The sequence below is a fragment of the Bufo gargarizans genome, chromosome 2 (genome assembly GCF_014858855.1).
Source record: "Bufo gargarizans isolate SCDJY-AF-19 chromosome 2, ASM1485885v1, whole genome shotgun sequence".
Lineage (NCBI taxonomy): Eukaryota > Metazoa > Chordata > Amphibia > Anura > Bufonidae > Bufo > Bufo gargarizans.
The window spans coordinates 708,629,203-708,636,078 of record NC_058081.1 but is presented as its reverse complement, the minus strand read 5'-3'; the positions used below and the strand labels follow the sequence as shown (position 1 = coordinate 708,636,078).

Sequence of the window (6,876 nt, the reverse complement as noted above, 5' to 3'; positions counted from 1 at the left end):
ATAATTCAATGGTCAAAGAATGGACTTTCTTATTATGTTATATTAAAAGTTACATTTTATCAGGAAAAATCAACATATGTTGAAATAAGGCAAACAGTGTCTATCAGACTGATTGGAAAAAATGCATCTGTTTTCTCGGACACAAAAGAACAAGGATCCGTCTTTTCTATTTTAAAGATAATACAGCCCGATCCGTTCATAATGGATTCTGCTGGTTGTATTATCTAGACGGAAGCGTTTTTGCAGATCCCTGCCGGATCCAGCAAAAACTGCATTAAAAAACATCAGGCGCTAAACCTACTGTGGGGGTCATTTACAAAGACTGGTATTTTAGGCCACTCTTGGATTCTCCCCTGCACTGGGATGTAAAACTGGCCTTAGTTGATTGGTTGCTCCGGGCAACTGAGCCAGGTTTCGTTTCTACTAGTTTCTATAAGGGGTCATTCACATGAACGTAGGCTGTCCGTGCTGCTTTCCGCAGTGCACTTGCCCGGGCCGCGTGAATCCTGTGTTGTTTCGCTGCGGACTCATTGACTTCGCACTTCACAGGGCTTCCAATCCGTGCCTCCGCTCCACACCGTGTCATATCTTGCAGATTGCGGACCCATTCAAGTCAACCGTCGTTTGCGGTCCACAATAGGGGCACGGATGGCCTGCGTTGTGTGGATGAGCCCTAAATCTCCCCCGTTGTGTGTTTTTTTTTTTTTTTGTGCAGTGATAGGTTTGCAGGTTTTGCAGTGACAGAAGCAGATGGAGGTAATTGAGCAATCATCTGCAGGGAGCGGCCCCCGGTGATTGGTTTATTGGAGGCACATGACTCCCCGCTATATAACACCCAGCACGGCGCTCTGGTCAGCAGCAGTACTGTGAGGTTGGTTATCAGGTAAGTTGGTTTGGAGTGAGGGTGGTGAGTTGCATGGATTCTGTCTGATGGTCTGGAATGTTTGATAATCTGGTCTTCTCACAAATGGCTTTAGCTTCTGCTGGCCTATAGTGGAGGTGACTGTATGTGCTCAAAGATCACTATGGAGGACATGGGCACCCTCTTTGTGGGGTCCCATTGTCAGACCCCCTTATTGCCTCTCCAGGAACCCAATTCTTGGTGGGGATTATATAGTTTGTGGGTCAGGATAAGCCAAATCTGCCAGTCTAGTCTCTGATATGTTGGGACAACCCTGGACTGCTGGTTGAGTGTATGAATCCATTAGTGCTTGTGTACAGGACACTGGGGGCTGAGGGTTTATTCAGTCTGTGGTGTTCAAGTTGTTCCCACTCCTGGAGTCAACATGTCTGCTGTGGTAATGGGTTTCACTCAAAACTTATCTCTGCAACTTTTTGAAAGCTGAACTGCAGTGGCTTCTAGAAGAAAAAACATGGGTTTAAGGCCTCATGCACACGACCGTTGTGTGCATCCGTGGCCGTTGTGCCGTTTTCCTTTTTTTTTTTTTTTTTTTTTTTTTTTGCGGACCCATTGACTTTCAATGGGTCCATGGAAAAATCGGAAAATGCACCGTTTTGCAGCCGAGGCCGTGATCCGTGTGTCCTGTCCGTCAAAAAAATATGACCTGTCCTATTTTTTTTGACGGACAACGGTTCACGGACCCATTCAAGTCAATGGTTCCGTGAAAGAACACGGATGCACTCAAGATTGGCGTCCGTGATCCGTGATCCGTGGCCGTAGGTTGCTTTCATACAGACGGATCCGAAGATCCGTCTGCATAAAAGCTTTTTCAGAGGTGAGTTTTCACTTCGTGAAAACTCAGATCCGACAGTATATTCTAACACAGAGGCGTTCCCATGGTGATGGGGACGCTTCAGGTTAGAATATACTGAAAAACTGTGTACATGACTGCCCCCTGCTGCCTGGCAGGTGCTGCCAGGCAGCAGGGGGCAGACCCCCCCCCCCCCCCCCCTGTTTTTAACTCATTTGTGGCCAGTGCGGCCGCCCCCCCCCCTTCCCTCCCCTGTAGTTAACTAATTGGTGTCCAGTGGGCCCCCCCTCCGTCCGCTATAGATAACTCATTGGTGGCCAGTGGGCCCTCTCCCCTCCCACCCCCTCCTAATTAAAATCGCCCCCCTATCATTGGTGGCAGTGGTGAGTACCGATCGGAGTCCCAGTGTAATCGCTGGGGCTCCGATCGGTAACCATGGCAACCGGGACGCTACTGCAGTCCCGGTTGCCATGGTAGCTTAGCAATTTGTAGAAGCTTTATACTTACCTGAAGAGCAGCGATGTCTGTGACCGGCCGGGAGCTCCTCCTACTGGTAAGTGACAGGTCTGTGCTATAAGCAATGCGCCGCACAGACCTTTCACTTACCAGTAGGAGGAGCTCCCGGCCGGTCACAGACATCGCAGCTCTTCAGGTAAGTATGAAGCTTCTACAAATTGCTAAGCTACCATGGCAACCGGGACTGCCGTAGCGTCCCGGTTGCCATGGTTACCGATCGGAGCCCCAGCGATTACACTGGGACTCCGATCGGTACTCACCACTGCCACCAATGATAGGGGGGCGATTTTAATTAGGAGGGGGAGGGAGGGGAGAGGGCCCACTGGCCACCAACGAGTTATCTACAGCGGAGGGAGGGGGGGCCCACTGGACACCAATGAGTTATCTATAGCGGACGGAGGGGGGGCCCACTGGACACCAATGAGTTAACTACAGGGGAGGGAGGGGGGGCCCACTGGACACCAACGAGTTTACTACAGGGGAGGGAGGGGGGGGGCGGCCGCACTGGCCACCAATGAGTTATCTACAGCGGAGGGAGGGGGGGCCCACTGGACACCAATGAGTTATCTATAGCGGACGGAGGGGGGGCCCACTGGACACCAATGAGTTAACTACAGGGGAGGGAGGGGGGGCCCACTGGACACCAATGAGTTATCTATAGCGGACGGAGGGGGGGCCCACTGGACACCAATGAGTTAACTACAGGGGAGGGAGGGGGGGGCGGCCGCACTGGCCACCAATGAGTTAAAAACAGGGGGGGGGGGGGTCTGCCCCCTGCTGCCTGGCAGCACCTGCCAGGCAGCAGGGGGCAGTCATGTACACAGTTTTTCAGTATATTCTAACCTGAAGCGTCCCCATCACCATGGGAACGCCTCTGTGTTAGAATATACTGTCGGATCTGATTTTCACGATGTAGCTCATATCCGACAGTATATTCTAACATAGAGGCGTTCCCATGGTGATGGGGACGCTTCAAGTTAAAATATACCATCGGATTGGAGAAAACTCCAATCCGATGGTATAAAAGAACTCCAGACTTTACATTGAAAGTCAATGGGGACGGATCCGTTTGAAATGGCACCATATTGTGTCAACTTCAAACGGATCCGTCCCTATTGACTTGCATTGTAATTCAGGACGGATCCGTTTGGCTCCGCACGGCCAGGCGGACACCAAAACGACTTTTTTTTCATGTCCGTGGATCCTCCAAAAATCAAGGAAGACCCACGGACGAAAAAACGATCACGGACCCCGTTTTTGCGGACCGTGAAAAAAAACGGTCGTGTGCATGAGGCCTAAAGAGGTGATAAACTTGCTGTAGAGTTTAGTAATGGACTTGAGCAGAAACGGACTGCAAACTAATTTCTCCTCCATGCAAACTACATCAATCATCATCTTGGAGAAAAATGCCGCACCACCCTCCAAAACTACACAGCAGTGAGAGTAGATGCCGGTCAGCTCACTGAAGGGTTGATTACATTCTGACTGGAGTGAGATGCTGGAGAGGCATTTGTCTATAACCTACATTAGGCTAGCTTCACACTAGCGCTAAGGAACCGCATTGCTGGGAGTTTACTTTTTTTTTTTACCATTGACTTGCATTGTTTTCAGTGATGGATCTGTTTTATTCCGTTGTGACTGGACACATCTGCAGTGGTCTTGTGTCCTGTCACAAAATGGAAAGCAAGCCCTCCTGATGCATCCCAAACTTTTCATTCAGAATGCATGAGGATTAAATGGAAATGTTTTTCTGGTATGGAGACCCTCTGCCGGATCTCAATACTGAAAAATAACGCAAGTGTGAGTCTCCTTAAAAAGTTGGTCTGTACTAACTGCAAAAATGTATTGAAATGCTGACCATTTAAATGTACTGTAGTGTTGACCCCGACCACCACCCCATTTCTTGGGCTCAAGCGCAATACTATACTGTGGCTCCCCCTGCATGTGACCCTTGGTAATGCATTGTGCAGAGCTGGTCACGTATAGGGGACATGCTGGGTGAACTCTTGTCAGGATGCTCTGCCCAGTGCTGGGGTTTTCAGTGTTGAGTAGTCATTCTGTAGGACACTTAGTTGGTGTCGCTTCCCTACCTGGTATGTCCTTGGCATCATGTTCTCTTATTCTCCTTATCAGGCTCCTTGAATAATCCAGAATGAAGTGCTCCTCCAACGCTGTGAACAAAATGGAAGCTGGCAGCCAGAGATCTGCAGGGAAGAAAAGCCGCACAAAGTCCAAGGACTACTCCAGATTCATCTACAAGGTTCTAAAACGGGTAGGTGTGAGATGGTCCAAAAGCAACTCCCTAAAATCAGAGGTCAGCAGGGAATGGTGGGCGATGAGGTTTCTGCCAATATGGCCCCCATAACCTACAGTCCCTGCATCTTTCCTGGAGGAGCAGTTATTTCTCTTGGGTCCTGGCATTACTTGGCAGCTTTTATGCATAAGTGATCTGTAGATGACAGATCTGCTGTGACTTGTTAACTGCCAGTAATGACTTTAATCCAAGTATCCCAGTCTCACAGTTCAAAGGAAGTGACTTTCTAAGCTCTTTGGCTGGAGGAGGTTTGGTAAGAGGTGACCTGAGGCTCCTCGCACCGTTGGGGGATGTTCACATGACCAAAAAATGCACATTAAAAGTCACTTATTTTCCTGGAAATCTGCAGCAGAAATCCAAGGCTGAACCCACTCAATGCAGCTATCTGGCTGTGGCTTCCTCATGGGTTGAGTCAAGAGATGCCACTTGATGTTGACTTCAGATAAGAACCGCGTAGATTACACTGCCAACGTGGGACATGGCTTTTGGTTCTGAAACCTGAATGTACAAAAGAGGTGTGGCTTGAAAAGTGCCCATTGGGTAACATGATGTAGTATTGGCACCATATCCAAATGTTTGTATATGTGGCACTTGGGTTAGTTGAGCACTGAATCTTAGTTTTCCAGCTGGTCATCAACATAGGGGATCTAGAAAGCTTGGCGTGGTCGTGAACACGTGTGGCAGCCGCAGTGCAAAACCAACAGCGGGATTTACTGCAAATCTGTGTTTTCAAATTGAAACCGTAATGCAATGTGAACTGCTTGGTGTGCTTCTTGGCTGCATCTGCTACATGTGTCTACCCTCACTGCTATGCTATCAATGGGGTTTGTGTAGTCTGATTTGGTGTCGGATGGGTGCCTAGGACCCACCAGTAAGTCATTCTGGGGGACCACAGTATAAATGCAAATATTGTTGCAGGGCTTTACAAGATGATGTGGTCTTTGCATTGACTCCTAGAGGGCAGGTCCCTGATGAACGATGATGCAGGGTATCCTAGCTGTTTACCTGTAAGTTCTCAGTCAACTGATGCATCTGTAAACTGGGTAATTGGTAACATAATCTACCTGGTTTGGGATGCTGTGCTCTGCAGATCTACAGTATAAAGTGCAGTCTGCTGTACCAGAGTATGGGGGTCTAGTGGGCCCACCAGGGACTCATCTGTTCCCCTGTGGGCCAATCTGAACCTGGTCAGATTCTTTGGCAAGTGGTACCAGGAGTGCTTGGAATCCACTTATCTCTTCACCTCCCCTTTAAAGCTTCCTGGGCATGCTAAGCTGCATCAGTCAAATATGCAGGGTGGGTGATGCCATCTAGAAATGGCCTCTGCTTTTCTATCCTTGTTCTGATAAACAATCTGTTCTTTACAGGGACCTCAGGGGCGGGACATCTGTTTGGCCAAAGAATCTGAGCTGATGGTGTCCATAGCATCTGAAGCAGCCAGGCTGTCCATATATAACAGGAGAACCATCACCAGACGGGAGGTGGAGTCTGCTGTGAAGAACATTGTGTCCTTAGGCCCTTCCACCCGTCCCATCCATGGATTTGCAGCCACAGACTGAAGCTTTTGTGATTATTTTATTTATTTTGCTAATAAAAATTTATTTTAATTAAGTTACTTTGTTACATGTATCACTGGGAACAGAAGGACCTTGATCACACCTAGTATGAAATGTCAAACTTTGACCTGGTTTTATGGTGTGCAGAGTACTGGAGCTTCAGCCCATTCACTTCAAGGGGAGGAAGCAGCAATTGCCTGAACTGTTACTAAATAGCTTTGTACATGTTCAAGAGGCTGTGGCCCCTTGATGAGGTGCTGGTTTGATACCCTTTGATCTGATACTGGTTTTATAGGCTATCAAGACCTGATCCTGGAAACCTCCTTTTGAGGTGCCTGCAGAAGGTGTCTTGTCTGGCTCCGTTGGTCTCTCACTGTCAAGCTCTGGTCCTGCTTCAACATCCAATTTTTACATGCATCACATGTTCCTGTGCAGCCGGATATGTTTTTTTATTGTTTTCACCTCAGCCATTGCCACTGGGTGGAGAGACCACTAGTATCTGTTACCAAAAATAATAAAACCCATGGGGGATGTTAAGGTTGACTCTGAGGAAGTAGCTGTAAACTGTGCTACCTGTGACGGCTCATCTTTAACACCTTATGTACCAGGCTGATTTTTGGCTTTGCATTTTTATTTTCTATTCAACTTTTTATTTAACTATTAGCCCCCTTAGGGGGCTAGAACCTGGAATCCTTGTCATAATCACCCAAATAGATCTATTGGGGTGAATAGGATTTTCAAATGTTGTGCTTACTATGTCAGACCTGGAAGGCTTCAA

General features: G+C 48.2%; 1 long non-coding RNA gene across 1 annotated transcript; it reads left to right on the top strand.

The window, feature by feature from the left end:
* The first annotated feature begins 733 nt into the window (after positions 1-733).
* LOC122929098 lies at positions 734-6,044 on the top strand. The gene is made up of 3 exons (XR_006387955.1): positions 734-883; positions 4,362-4,500; positions 5,910-6,044. It is a non-coding gene; the product is annotated as an uncharacterized LOC122929098 (long non-coding RNA).
* Positions 6,045-6,876: the final 832 nt, after the last annotated feature.